The sequence below is a fragment of the Tigriopus californicus genome, chromosome 1, assembly GCF_007210705.1.
Source record: "Tigriopus californicus strain San Diego chromosome 1, Tcal_SD_v2.1, whole genome shotgun sequence".
In the NCBI taxonomy this organism is placed as follows: Eukaryota; Metazoa; Arthropoda; class Copepoda; order Harpacticoida; family Harpacticidae; genus Tigriopus; species Tigriopus californicus.
In genome coordinates, this window is record NC_081440.1 from 4,905,818 (window position 1) to 4,921,930 (window position 16,113).

Consider the following 16,113-nt stretch of genomic DNA (forward strand, 5'->3'; position numbering starts at 1 on the left):
TACTCTCTGATCGTTGAACAAGTTATTTAGCCATGTAATCCTAGTTTAACTTTCAAAACTCATTTGAGCGGAAACAGTGCTCACAATGCATTGTGGGCCACCCAGTAGGCTACAAAGAGTATGCAATAGAGTTTTCCCTTGGATGACTTGTTATGGGTGCTTCATTTCTTCTCATGGTTGCTTGTTAACTTCCCTAGAAATGCTCTTCAGACATGAATGTGGCTCTTGTCTCGAGAGCAAGATATGAGGGAAGACCAAAAACTCACGTGAACAAAACATGTGTACATAAGATCATGCGAACGACAACGAAGACGAACAAGTCGATGATGAGGTCATTTAAGCTGCTTCTTACACTATCATTATCTCATATAACAAGTCTAATCATCCGCTTCCTTGCTTCCAAATGAACTTTTTTGTCGCACCAGAGGTGTTTGGGGGAGAGTTTGTTAGACGTTCATTTAACTTTATGTTGGTTGGCAAGACGATCCTGAGGTTCCGAATCCCGTTCACAAAATAACAAGGAGTGAGTCCGGATATCCGATGGATCTGATTTGAGATCAGGTTTGTTATCAGATCAGCCTTACAAGTTCCATTACGGCATTAAAAGCACACCATGATGAATTAGCCCGATTCAGCAGATAGGTAGTGGGTCAGTGAACTAGTAAATATCTCGAAGCATTGATATAAAATAACCTGAAAACACGAGGAAAGTGTCTTGTACGTGAGTCACGTGAGTCAGTCAGCCCTTGCAACTTTCGTCCGTGACCCTCAGATTCGAAATAAGTAGCATTTAATGAGCACTCGGCCCAAGAAGGAGCCGTTTCAAATGACGTGTTTCGCACGGAGGAGGTTCATCAGCATTGTTGGGGAACGGATCTGACTAATTCGATCGTCCATATTTGGTCCTTGACCAATTTATCAGTGACACGAGAGTAAGTGGGTTCGACTCGAAGCTTCCACATAGTGAAGCTCACAACTTGTTTTCTGTCGATCTTCGCGCAGAAATCTTGACGGATATCCCATCAACATATTTTCTCCCAGGATGATGACGAGACGAGAATCGCAGTAAGACTGCTTGCTTACAGCACGCACTCTCTCACACATTCCCATGCAAATTTTCGAGTGTTTCACTCGCATTGACCGACCAATATCGTTAATGAATCAATGAATGAATCGAGTGGCTTCGTGCCAACACGGCTCCATTGGACCGTCCTCCGTGATGGAGTTGCCGAGAGTTGTACCACCACCACAACCACTTGCAACATCACCTTCAGTCACTATTTATCACTTGGACGTATGCCCGAGCGGAAAATGGCTTGGCAGTCATTAATTATGAGCATCTTGTCAGCAAAGCATAAGCTGCCTATAAAACTTGCTCATCATGATCTGGAGAGTGGCCGACCTCTATTGTTCTCCATCCTTCCAGACTAGTTGACTGCACGGACAGAACTGCATGAGAATAAGGTCAACTCAATCAGTTGTGACACGATGCTCCCCAACAAATCCCCGCTGAGGTTCAAGTTCAAGAAGTCGAGGCAAAATGGCACTTGTTAAGTCGCACAGCGTGCTTGGATTCTTTAAATGGTTCTGTTGGTGGTCATGTTGTCTCTGAGAGAAAAACAAATTAACAACCATGATCTATTCTCTCATAGAACCATCATTCGTGAGGATGTAATGAGCAAAAAACACAACCAACATGCAACAGAAATTCTCATTCAAGTCTCAAAGCTCAGGTCTTGGTAAACAAACACTCGAAGATCGATTTGAATCCATTACGTGACCTTCATCAGCCACCACCAACCCTCATCTCCCCAAATTCTAACCCTCGGATTTGACCCTAAATAAGGCATGAGAGGCCGGATTTGCCTAACTAAACAAGGATCTATCCATCTTTGGGGCAAGTTCAAGGCATTTGTATTCCTTGAAGGCGGGATGTTTTTCAGAGGGGGGAGGGAATATTGATCTAAATTGCCCTTCAGAACAAAGTGAATAAACAATCTCCGGAATTTATGGTCATGCAAACAATACCGACAAACCATGCGTGACCTCCGATCCTTACGGTTATTCAATCTGATTGGCCCAAAGCTACGACCGATCATGTCATTACCATTAAATGAACCGACCCAAGTCCGGTCAAATTGTATGTACAAGATCTTTGAGGGTGGCACACCATGCCAGTTTTCTTCCTTGACATGTGCCATGTTTATGCCGGGTAATGGAACATGATTTTGAGGAGATGCATATCTCGAGCGACGTTTATGAGCTAGGTGACATTCTCAAGTGCGCGTACACAGTTGTGTAGGGACGTCCGTGTACGTACGTACTTGACAACGCAATGGAACGTGGTAAAAAGTGACATTGTCCGTACTCGTATTCATGACTTGAGGCTGGGTTTGTGTACTTATTAAAAAGGTTTTTATCGCCAAGCCAGACGAGACAATCGGATTAAGATTGAAGGCGCCTTCATAGCAGTGATGAACGGCCTGAATCAACAACATTCATCGAGAAGAAAAGAGTGGGAGAGTTCAATGTACGTACTTCATAAAAACCCACAGTTCATAGTTTACATGTGGCGAAGGAGTTGGATAATTTTGTTATTTATTGGCCGCACTAATCTCCCACTTCCCGACAGGTTGAAAAATACGAGCCTGCCAATCCCTGAATCGAAGGGTGTTGCCATGAAACCTTTCAATTGTGGCCGGAAAAATAAGTTTCCTGCGTCTTTGGCTTGACAAGACCAATAAGTCCTAATTACACACTTGCTGAAATTCTCATCGACGACATGTGGATGGACTGAAGGAGGAGAAGGATCTTCTTGTTCGTATCACGATCAGCATCACTGGACAGCCAAGCAATCCATCTTGTCTTAATGAGGGTATAATTGGCATCCCGAACTACCATCTTGGGCCGAATTGGCACTCAATTCATCGCAATCAAGTCGAAATTGGACAGCATTTGAAGCCCCTATTTAAGCCGAGTTAAGAACTAAGTACCAATTTCTCCTTCCAAGGGTCAGTATTGAAGCCATCTGTCATCAAGAGATATCGAAACCATGCAAGATAAATCAGCAGGAAATACGGCTATTCAATGTTGAGGTTACAAATGGGGAGACTACTCTAAATCCAAAGTAATAAATTAAAGCCATGAAGAATGCCCCTTTCTTCATACATAGTAATACTCGCCAAAAGTACACATGTGAGGTCCATTCATCTTAGCTGTTAAAGGTGGCTCATAAACAGGGTACAGCTATTAAAATTCACATGGCTTTCGATTGACTAAAGGGACTTGAAATACCCCTTTAAATATAGGTCACTTGGTTCGAGTGGATCCGTCATTGAAAATGCCATGTGCATAAGAACCTCGTCTGGACTTGATGGTTCTTCGTAGCACATTCCAATCTTTGTCGTATTCGCGGAGCCGATGACAATAAATTACAGGCCCATCCTGGATTTGAAATGGACGAATGCGTGAACAATGTACCTAACCCATCCCCCCCTCTCTCTCCGAGGATTCGATTCACCAAGGGCCAAGATGATAATTCTGAAAAGATTAGGGTCAATCACGACCTTTTGAGTTTTTACAGCTTTTCTTATCAACCCACTAACCCCTTGACTTGAATCACGTTCAAGAGGTGTCTATGGACTGTCTTGCGACCCAGGTTGTCGTTCCGAGGTTTCAATCAGTGATGTTCCGTAGCGGGAAGGAAGGGGTTTGATGGTGTTTGAATCGCATACTGTTCAATGTTCATGATCACGACGAATATTTGCCGAGATGATTGGGCAGAAAAAGTCGGAAATTGCTTGGTATTCAAATATCAATCGTCCGATATGGCTTTTGGGTTCCGCCGCTCCGTTGGTCGCTTGTTTGGGAAAGGGTTTCGGAGGTGTCGGCGGGGATGATGGCAGAAATATTGGCATGTAATTGAGGTGTTTGTTGTTGTAGGCCCCCACCATCCAGCCTAATGATGGGTTGCTCCATGGAACCCTGATGACTGTGGGGTTTGCGTTCGCTAAAAAGGCCTCGCCATCCATCCGCACACGTTCACTGGGTAAAGGCACTTTCACCCTCCCATGAAATGAGTGACAAGCACAAACTCACAATCGAGCAAAACATGAAGGCCATGTGATGCTCGATGTACTAGCTGTTGGCATTTCATGCCCGACAATTTGATCCATTTCAATTTGGCCTCAAATTGCGCACGCCAAAGACTTCCTTGCACCAGGTCTGGAGCGGACGTGTTGATTACAAGGACGGAATCACTTATTTCAACATTACCACTCCAAAGGGTGTCGTCCCCGTCTTCCACGAAACAACTCCCTCAAGGCCTCAATCGCTTCTGACTCATCTGAGTTGTGGATCTAGATGAGAAAGTGCCAAGTCCTGGCGATGGAGAAGTCCATGACATGGCAAATACGTACGTATGTAGAGACGCTAGGAGGAAAAGGTGGCAAAGTCGATGGGATGTAAACAGATTGGATCGTTTTTTTGGCTCGTTTCAGACGTGACCTCCGTACAGAAATGGATCTTTAGTTCATGCAGAAACATTTCTTTGTTGAGCAGCATGCTTTAATCTGTTTGGGTTATCACCAATCACGTCGTTCATGGCTGGAGAGTTGGTTGGGCATTTCCATCTTTTTTCGAACTCTCATCCAACGTTTGCCATGAAAGGAATGGCAAAGGCAGAGAAAGTCCAATTCATGCGGATAAATGAGGCACTTGATGGTGGTAACCCAACATTCAAGCACTTTAATGATGATCAGCCATCATCTGCAATTTTTTGCAAGACTGGTAATTTGACTAGCATGATTAAAGGCCGTTCATTCGTCGTAAAACATGTGTTCCCGAAACGAAATCCACATGAATTGGAAGAAGATGTTCATCTCCTTCTCAAGTGAAACCTCTCGTGTCAGGAATCTGGGGTAGAAATATTTCTTGTCGGTCGTTTTTTATGGTCCCGTCAGCTGAAGGAAGCTTCAAAATTGACAATAAAACCTCCATCATCATCTCGTTAGACAGGCAGATCGAGCAAGCCTCCAGCACCTATCTTTAAACCTGGGTTATGGTCAAAAGAATGAGAGAAATGAAATCAGGTTTCCTTGTTTCCACCTCATCTCACACTCGGGGTCTTGTCGGAGTATCGTAACCATTGTCCATTCTCAAGCTACTGTATCAATTAGGTAGGTACTAGATACCCCAAGCGGATTCCGACCACATTCGGGACCGACCAACATGTGCCTGAGCATGCAAATATTGCTAAATGCCTCTTGGGTCAACCGCATTTCAACGTTTCTTTATAGGATTTCGTTTCTTCTATTGATGATGGATGTGCGCCGCCATTGGATAGTCATCGGATCTCCTCATCCCTCCTTGTACCAACAAACGACATTCCTGTACTTTCGTAAGTGGTTCACTTCATTCCAAGGGTTGGGATGAGCGGATGAGCGAGATTTTGACGAGAATTCAAACCTGGCCAAGAGTAACCAAGCCCAGATCAAGCAGGAGACAAATTTCCTTGTCGTAGATTTTCGCTTTGTTGATGTCGTCGTGTTTTTGCGGAGATTATGACGAGGCCATGCTTTCCTGCTCGGGTTCATCATCATCATCTTTTTCTTCATCTCAAGGGGTTGGTTGGTTGGTTGGTTGGTTTGAGTAAGATGGTTGGTTGGTTGGTTGGTTGGTTGGTTGGTGGATGAGCCCGGAGCACCTTTAACTCGATGCCCGTTTGCTTGTTTAGTGGGGCAGAACTGTTTTGTCATCTTATCCCCTTCCAAGTCCAATGAGCATAAGAGATTAAAATGAATCAAATCCAACGATGCTTTTGCACAAGCTCCACAGAGCAAGACGAGAAAATGTCGTCGCTCCTCACGAATAAATACGTCCGACAGGAGGCCAAAGCGCATGTCACAGCAAAGGCCCAGGTACCTTCCGGGCTCCCAATCTCCTTTGACTAGTTTCTTTTCAAAGAGCGGAGAATTTAATCCTCCTCACCTGAAAATAAGGATCGTCTCCAATTTCGCCGAGGTCCCTGGCACTTGTACCAGCTCAGCCTAGAATCCTGACACCTCATCAATTGATCCGTGAACGAAGCCACCCTCCTACATCCACAATAGTGCACTGCACAACATACACTAGATACGGCACACACGCAAGAGGATTTGAGTCATTTCCAAGTCTTCGTTGGAAGCTTGGAGCCCTTGGAAACATTTAGAGCTCTCTCTCTCTCTCTCTCTCTGACTCTCTCTGTGTCGCTCTTAAAGATTCGAACCGCCTTTCCACGAGCAGTTTACGATTTGCCAGGCCGAGGTCAAGATTCTCCAATAAGACAAACACAAACGAACGAGTCTCTGAAGATTAGGCCAAAATCCCAGTGTCTACATACTAAAGATCTTAAAGTGACGAACAAAGAAGAAAACAGTGGGCTTTTAAACCCACTAATCAGTCGTTCCATCTAACACTAGAGCGCTCAAATCGATGAATTTCACCATGGGCTGAACGAGCTTCCAATGAAATCAGGTTGCAAAGATGATTCCTCAAAAAAAGTCATGAATTTTAAGGAACATAATATCTGAGTTAAAAACGAAGAAAAACACATCTCTGATTCGGAAACAAAATCGCCAGGATGGCCAGGCCAAGAAGATATCAGAAGGGTTTTCAGACAGATGATTGGGAATCCGGCCTAGCATGGTAGAGAAGCATGGACATGCTGAATGAAACATACACAAACTTCAATTACCACAGTCAGGCATAGATAGCAAAAGGTCAGTCGAAGGGTTGGCCAGATCATTAACGCCTTGAACAAGTGAAACAGATTCACAATTGGAAGTTCCTCGGATGACCCCCCTCTGTACTACGTACAGTCATTCATGTGGGCTCTTTTTAACGGTCAAAAATGAACCTACAGTAATTGAAGTACTTGGCTCAAGAGGGGAAACAAGAGCACCAGAAGGGGGAGAACTCGCCAAGTAAGTAACGAATGAACGAAACCTGTTTCCAGTCACGGCACTGCTTATCCCACAGAGGCATAGGGTTCAGAATATATGCCTGAAAATTGATTCTCAACACTTGGCTCACGTCAGAATCGAGAGGCGAGATGTTCCAGAAAAGGCTTGTGATAAATCTTGAACGAGAAAAAACACCATAAGAATAGCCAATCAAATCGGGAATGGACGATTTGCCGATGCGGGACTCGTTATCATGATCAACACCATAACGTAAGATTGAAAGTGGCATTGGGGCAGAGGCAAAGTAGCCATAATAACAACCAACAAGACTCCAAAAGATGAAAGGTTCAACATATTTACGCACCAACATGCACTCCCTCGTCGTCGAAAGGTTTGCGAACACGAGCAACTGCCATGAAGTTGCATATTTTGGGCATAATCACGGGGTTTGGGACCATCCATTGATGACCAAGAGGTTCAAGCATAAAACGGCTGCTAGCCATTAATGACCCTCTATTAGAGATTCTTGCACAAATACTCCTTACGTTAATCGCCCAACAAAATAATAAAACAGCATGTGAAGTGTGTGGATCTTGCAAGACATGAAAGTCATTTTAATTTGAGCCAAGTACAAAGTCATGTCTCCTGTGGAATGAGATACTCCATTGCCACGCCCAAAATGTGTACATGTGTTATGATTCGAGTGGGCTTCCAATAGAGCGTATGGGAGAGCGGGTGCGGGTGGGAGGAGATTCCAAGGAGATTCAGATGAGATTCAGCTTCCAAAAAGATGCAGAAATACATCATCCATTTGGACATTCTTCTACCAGTCAGTCAGTCAGTCAGTCACACTCTCTGGATCCTCCTCCTGAGTTGGCCCGAGTGTGATTTACAAGGCATTTAAAGCCTCAGGAATCCATGACTTTGAGCGCATCCGTAACCTCCATCCAGGCATCTTCAATCACACCCCAAAATGACTTTTCAACTTTTTTTTCCATCACGTCTTCTTACATTCACTCTCAGAATTCGAGGGGGTTTGCCATATGTTCCTGTGGAGTGTTGTCCATCCCTCGATTTCATTTCAGATCTTGATCTGAAGTTAATCTGATCTGAGGTGACACTCGGGGATTGATCTAAGGATGATGGAGTGAAATGGATGGAAATAGGGTGGAAAGGCCAAGTCCACCATAAATTCTGTCGTCATCCCACTGCCGTCAAGATTACAGTTTCCTGGTTTCTGGCTTCTTTATCAAATTGAGGGTCAATCAACCTCCATCCTAAAAAAATCGCCGTTTCTACTTGAGCTCCGCATTTTCCAATTTCATCACTTCTTGCCTGTTAACAATTCATAATTCAGATGGATGGTAGGGCTAACTTTGAATCGGGTTGCCAAAGAGTTCAATGGATCATTTTTTTCTCCGAGTGTCGCCCAAACCTTCATAGAGTCCCTGGGGAGGAAAAAAAGTTTCAAAATTCATGGCAGACTCATGACTTCCATTGCTTTTTGTCGCTTCTCACACATTGTTCGACCCCATACAAGATTGCTCGTACCACTAGATCGAGGGCCAACGAGTGGCAGTCATCCATCCCAAAGGCAGCAACGGCGTTTTATATGGTCGGGAATGAGTTTCACAAAGAGTGCTTGCCCTCTTTTTACCCCGCTCTGACTCCTCTCCTGTCGATGTCTACTTAACTCCACAACCCCCAATGATTCAACATTTATGGTGGTAGGCTTTTCCTATTTCGGTCATGGGAGACGAAAAAGAGTGAGGATCAGAAACAGCGTTGTCGGTGATTTTAATGAAGATTGGCTTTTACTCTCTTTGGACAAGGAATGTCCGAGTGAGTAAGCTTCAATGCACGGGGGATTTCTCGAATTAAGTGCATGGAGCCGATCGTTGTTCTCTCTTTCTCTTTTACTTGGGTACTCTGCAAATATAGAATTCAGTCCCAAAAGTAAGCCGCAGATTGTCTGCCGTATAGAAACTCTTTTTGATCTGCCCAATGTCCATTTGTACCGTAGTCGACAAGACGACAATCCCTCGACGGACGGCAAGTTTGGCATTGACCACATGATTTGTTTGCTCTTGGAGTCGTCAGGAAGAGTGTCCGTGGCCGAAGACAGGTGCTCTCCAAATTCTTTTCGACTGCCTCTGCCTACATAGATGGAGTGGCTACTACTTGAACACAAACATGGCTACTTGAAATTCATGCCACGATAATCAACGTCACCTTGCACGAGAGATACCACCTTGTTTCAGCTCGAGCTGAGACAACATGTAAAATGCAAATTTTCTCGAGCAGCGAGTGCACTAAGAAGGATGGATGAGGTTTTCTTTGTTCCGAAGAGCGCTGACCACATTCATGCTACTGATTAGGTTTGGATCGTCGCATTGGGTGTGAAAAAAAAACAGCTTCCTCGGGGCTAAGATGATCTCTTTTGGAAATGGTGGATGCACTGCCAATGTATCTAGAGTGCCCAAAGCTTACCAGTAGAGCCCCGGGTATCAAGGTATAGATCTCGTAGTTGACTGACAAAACAAATGTGCTTATCAGCGATTTTGATCTGGATATCGATAAATTAGATCCACATGTGGCGACAGTCTCCATTGTCCACCAAGCCGAGAAATCTCAAGAGTCTGTCACTCCCGAGCTTATCAACCATTGTCACTTGGACGAGTCATGGTATTCCAAAAGTGATCCTGTTGTCTTTGGTTGTCATCCTGATCGAGTCCATTGTGTGTACGTATACCTTGATGTTGTGGGAGCGGCGGTTCAATGATCTCTTTAGATGGAATCCCTATTCCTATAATTAATTTTTCCGCTCTCGCTTTTGTCTCGGTGCATCTTAGTTTAGGCGGATTGTCGAATAGCACAGGTTGGCATTTGATCTCCCATAGCTCACATCCAATTTGGGATTCATTAATTGTTCCGCTCTAGATCGGTCCGCACCCACAACCAACCAAACGACCAACCCACCAAACCAGGGGGAGACTACACCAGAGAACCAGGAATAGGAATGGCAAAAGTTGGAGATTTCGAGATTGCGACAAACCATGTCAGTCGTGGATGTTACGAACCTAACAACTGATGGAGATTTAAGTGAGCGCTCCAGTTGTTGTGTGGCGTGTCATAGTTAGTTTAGATATCCAAAAGGAGTAGTCCGCGACAAATTAACTTCAACTTGGCAGCTCCCATGAATTTGTACAAGGTTCAAAAAATGTTATCCGGAAGAAGAACATCCATATTTTTCTACTACTACTACTTCTACTACAGGTTTGAACGTGGGTAAAGAGCCCGGATTCTCGTTCGCTTTTTCAGCTTTTCAGGCGTATTTTCTCTCATAACAACCGCCACTGAATCAGTTCCCTTTTGTCATCCTTTACATGTCAATTGTGATGCTTTGATCCTTTGGTAATTTTCTAGGATTATCCAATCAATAGAATCAGGAGAAAGAGAGTTTCTCTCTCGTTGGGATGGTTCACAAAATATCAGAAGAAGAGAAAAAACCGACACAGATTAAATGAACTGGGTTCCAGTTTTTCCTCCCAACGACTGAATTCAGAACTAATCTGGTATACTGGGTCAGGAACAAAAACGGCTACCGAAAAGCTTATAAATGATGTCACTTTACCCTCGACGATAGACAGCGCCTGTTCAAAACTCATCAGCATCAGAAAACCCCTCGAAGTCAATCCAATTTTTAACTGTCCAACAATCTGCTCCAACTCAGCGGGTTGTCCGGACCAAATGGTCACTTGATTGGAACAAAAAAAAGTATAGTACTCTTGAGGACTAACCTGCCCCGAGTTTTGCCTTGAGACCTTTTGACGACAGGAGTAAGAGTATATGAACAAGATATACAGGAGATATTTCTAAATAGGACCCAGCCCCCTCCTCTCCCTTTTTCTCAAAATTAGTGAATTCCGCGATTCCTTGGCAACTTCAAGAACCAAGACAACGTGCAACAAAAAGTTGCACCCTTCGTCTTCACGCCATGAAGAAGATTAAAAGACAAATCACCGCATAATTTGATTGCAGATGCTTATTCATTCAAGTCCAACACTCTTTTGGACCAGCTTCATCATTGACATTAAGTAACGAATTTGCAAGTATTTGCGCGACTCTACCATCGAGTGTCTTTAGGACATCACCTCAAACCAAGTTGGTGTGGTGGGCTGAAATTGTCCGGACAATGACTCCAAACAATCCGTGTTTAATAGAACCAAAAGCCCCTCTCGTCTCTCGGTACGGAACATTTGTGCCTCAGAGAACCGACTCGTTCGAGTTCAAGTCGCGGGGCGACGAATCGAAAAAACAATGGCTCTAAATTTGAAATGTCACTTGGGATGTCAGACAAGTTCTATGAGAGGGCTTTTTGTTTGGGAACCCGAGCTACATTAGATTCAAGGCGGGGGGACGGTTTTCTCAAAGACCTAACGATCCGGTTGGCATCGTCTCGAGAACTACTGTGCAACTCTCATCATCGATTCCCCTCATATCTTCCTTACATTGAAAGTGCAGGACATATCAGATTGCACAAATATTACTTGCCAAGATTGAAATCACGTTTTGTATGAACTAACACCATGAGCAAGGGGCAACAAAAGATCATCCTCACTCCCATAGTAGTTCAACCTGATTCAGTCAAGAGCCCTAAAAGATAAATTGCCTATTGTTTGCCCAAGTTTCCAACCACCAAAGCGAGTCGCACGGAAACCCGCCGATTTAGATCCATTATCAAGAAAAAAAGCCCGAGAGATCGCATACCTGGAAAAAGAAGTTGAGGAACTGCGGATGATAAATTGATCCAATAAGGCAAATGCGGATTGTTTATCGCAAGTCTGGGCGCAAGGACGTTTAGGCGTCAAGAAAATTGGCTTGCAATTCGACCGGTGTCAGATTTCTGTCTCCGATCCTCTTTGAACACTCGGGATTTGAGATGTGTCCTAATTAGGACTTGGGGCAGAAATTCTAAACATAACAATTCGCTGACTTGAACGCCGTTCTTGGATTTCCCAACTTGTTCAATGAAGGAACTCGAGAATAGCACGGCCATGACTCGGCATCAAGTAGAACGGGAGTATAATTGTCCTTGAGGCTCATTGCTAAACATAATGGGGAGAATAATTTATCCATGGATAATATATATATATATACTCCTCTATTCCCTGAGAGTACGTTCTGGCTGTGGAACAATGATTTCTTTATCACCGCTCGTAACGATGTGATGTGGTTGAGAGATGGATTCATTCAATCGACTCGCTCACTTGACTACAGCTTGGTCGATCAAGACCGAAACGATTATTCCGTAGGCTCCAGAAGAAATGGTTTCACCGCCGGATATCGTCTTCATTGAGACGAACACCATTGATCACTCGGTCTCTGTAGCATGTCATAAACTGGAAATTCCATTCGTGTACGCATATCTATGGGTATACTACCAACTAGAGGGCGTCCAAAGACACCTGTGTGGGTCCAGAGTTTCTCTCCATACCAGAAATATTTGACCATTGTTCAATGGTCAACCAGAAAAACATGGGCAAATCTTGAACCTGTTCGTCCGAATGTTCTTGACTGGATCGAGTTGGATTCAGTTTTAATAAACTCTTTTCACCCAAACGACCAAAATGGTGTAATCTCATCTAGGAATGATTGGGCGCTCCAATTCCCCCTTTTATGTGTAAAGGGTTCAGATTCACAATAAGGTTGCAAGGTATTAACTGAGGGATTATCCGTTTGAATCTAACGGATTGGATTGGTGAATGGTAGTCACCAGTCAGTCAACGTTCAGTCTCACTGTTCCGTTTTCAAAACAAGAAAATTAATGGATCATTCTCGGCACTGGTGACATTATCGACAGCAAGAGCTACGTAGAAGATTGGCCCGCTCCAACGAGGTCCAACAAATATTTTGGACTCTTCTCAAATTTCACGGCTTTTCGCCCTTTTCCTCTTAGTAGTAGTATCTCTACTTTTTCTTCTTTTTCTTCTTTCCTGGCTTCCTTATGTTCAGTGCAACATAAGTTGTACATAGATACACGGTCTGATGTCATCGGTTGTACCTGATTTGAGTGGCGAGTTGACCCGACCCCGTGGGAGAAGTTGGACACTCAGACCTTTTATCTTTATCTTGGCGTTGAAATGTTCTTCCAGGTGACTTTGAAGTATTTCTTTGCATTTCTCAGCGGGAGAAACCAAGTCCAAGAGTTCAACATTTCAGGGAGAGTTCCCTTTCCATCCATCCATCCTTCTTTCCAAGATTAGATGTAAAGCCGAGATAATCTCCAAGTTCGGGACCAGCAACGAAACATAAGAGAATCAACGGTAGCAAATCGGATGGAATTCTTCCGTGTAAGTGAAAAATTATGGTGATTACGCACAGTTTTCGTTGAAATTCAGTCCATTTCAGCAGGTCATTGCAGCGGGACGTGGTTTTCTGATCATCTTGCCCAAATGGGCTCTTAACATCCATAAATCAGAGACAAACTGCCAACCAATAGCGTTTTTAGTAGAAGGGTACGGAATATTGTGAGGGGGAGGGGCGAAGGGATCATAAAAGTGTTTCACACCAGCATCGAAAATTCGCACGTTTAAACCGTTTTAAAACCGCTTTTCCTTGGGAAAGAACACTCGCTCTTTGCTTCCAAGGACCAGCAACAAACAAGCTCGGTTCATTTGTGCCCAACCAAAAGAGATAATTGTCTGAATTGGTCATAAAATGATTCAACTAATCCACAAATGGACAGAAACAAACGACCAACGGAGAGTCGTAAATTTACATGCGAACCACTCGACATGAATGATCTTTCAGTTCATGAAATGGGAAAGCTAAAACGTAATGCCCAAGAATGCATTAAGATACATGGAGTCGAGTTTGAGGCTGGAGATCTGTCTGTTTTCGAGTTTGACAAGTGACAAACAAGTCGATTCTGACGAATGACTCAAGGCTCAGCCACCCTCGTCATCACTCCTTACTGTGTACGTAAAGTATTAGCGTGCATTGGAGAGAACTGGAGCGACGTGAGTGCTTCGGAGGCTTTAGAGCTTCATTGAGTGTGCGATCGCATTATTGGCTGTCAGAATCGACAGCCACAATGAGTCGATGATTGGCCACCATGCAAACTATGAATAGCGATGGCACCAAGCATGCGCGTACATACGTACGTATGTATATCACTGTATTTTCTGGAGAAAAGGGGATTGCTCAGCGAGGGATCAACACTGATTGTGTATCTTTCTCCCTCTTTCGACCCCCACACAAGGCTCTTATCCAGAGTCTTCCTCCCAATCATAGCCATATAGAATATCTCAGAATCTCGTAAAACAGCGGAAGTTTGGCAGAGACCAGGGTTTAAGTTAATGAGCCGTCACCAGGGCGAATTGGGAATAAGGGTAATCTCCGAGAGGGTTGAGTATATCCAGCCAATGCAAGAAGAAGATGCATAATCCATTCGTGTCTCCGATTCTCTGCATTATAGGCCTTGATTAAATCAGACACTGGATGTCCATCAGTTCAATGCCAATCCATTTTGGGCCCGATATCCGAAGTACATTCTTAAGTGGTGATCGAAAAACTGGTTCAAACCGATCGGTGAGGCGGGTGAAATGGTTTCTGGTGAGTGCGATCATGTTAATCAAGCCCAAGCTCATTCATCTTGCTTGTTTCCTGGCTCTCTCCTGATCATGTAGAAGGGTGTTGGTAAATACCCCGGAGTTGATGGAGGTGGTGTTTGAGTAATGATGTCAATATAATGACAAAGTATTCCTACCAAGTTGCTCATGTACTTGGACTTGGGTGCCATCAGCTCCACTACCACCACCTCCACCATCATCGTTGTCGTCACCACTGGCCTGTTAGTAAGATTGCGTTGGAACGCCATTAGTCCCAGTCCACAAAACACAATTTGCAATGATCCACTGATAATGAATAACACATCTGCTTGAGGCGAGGAAAAGGAGTTTCACCGCAAACGCCTTTATATCAAGAGAGTTAACTGATTTTAAAGAACTTGGCATTTCCGTCAAATTTGAAGCGAAATGAAACCGGTTGGGTAGCTATAGTAAAAGTTTTGAGACCAGTGATAGATACACTACTACCTTGAAAAGAGTTCATACACGAACAGTCAAATGAAGATTGGAATCTCAATTTGACATTGGGAGTGTAATGACTTGGCGTAAAAAGGTCTATTTTCACAACAAGAGCCAGCTTTAGTGGCCGTTGAACTGTTTCAATCTGAAATGGGTCGTAAAATAGCACTTGGTTTGTACATTTCACACTGGGACCCAAAAAAAGTACAACATGAGAAAGTCCCAATCCCAACCGGCAAATGTGACCAAATTTAAATGATATGCAGATAAATCACAATTCTTTCCATTAAGAACCGTTTTGTTAGCGAAATGGGGAAATGAAACGCGATTAAACCAATTAAACCATTCAACTTCACGTCCTTACATTTTGTTCTCCCTTAGTTCAGAAGATGGCTTGACCGTGAGACGATTTCATTGGTCTTTTTGGCAGCAACCGTGAAGCAGAAAGAGCATTGGGAAGGGTAGGGAGTTGTGCTAAAAATGGTCGCCAGTTTCTTCCACTCAGCATTGCAGATCTTCTATCTTTTATTGTCCAGAGCATAAATGCACACTCAACTGGCAAGCCATGTGCCATTAAGCTCAAGAATTGAACGCTTCAACGGAAGAACTTCTTCTAATTCTTCGTTCAATGTCGGCAGCAAGCTCGAACAATAGACCCACATTTTTCATCTCAGGAATGCAGTAGCTGCCCAACCCTGACATCGCGAAACTCTGAACCCACTCAGCCGGCAGGGTCCACGTGGTGTTCCAGGAGCTCGCAGGGACCAGAGAGGCCAGAGGTTTGCAAAATGTAGCTTTCCACCCGAGTCTTCACTGTTTGCTTTCTGTCTGAGAGCCTTGCAAAAAAACTCGATAAGAGCCCTGCAAGTCGATTGCACTTTCGGGAGAAAGTTGGAGCTCTGGTTGTTGTCATGGGATTCTACGATTACCAAACCGACAAAGTGAGAGAACTCGTAATGAAACGAGATCATTTAGGACCCTGCTTGAGTGGTGAGCAATGAAATCTCACTGAGCCTGGTAAACTGAGTTGGCACAGACAGATGTAAAAACCGAATGTTCCCTCGGGTGGAACGCCTGAAATT

At 44.0% G+C, this 16,113-nt stretch overlaps 1 protein-coding gene across 4 annotated transcripts in view; it reads right to left on the reverse strand.

The window, feature by feature from the left end:
• LOC131887573 (protein TANC2-like) overlaps nucleotides 1-16,113 on the reverse strand; it is a 72,893-nt gene that overhangs the window by 21,630 nt on the left and 35,150 nt on the right. The window lies entirely within an intron of this gene.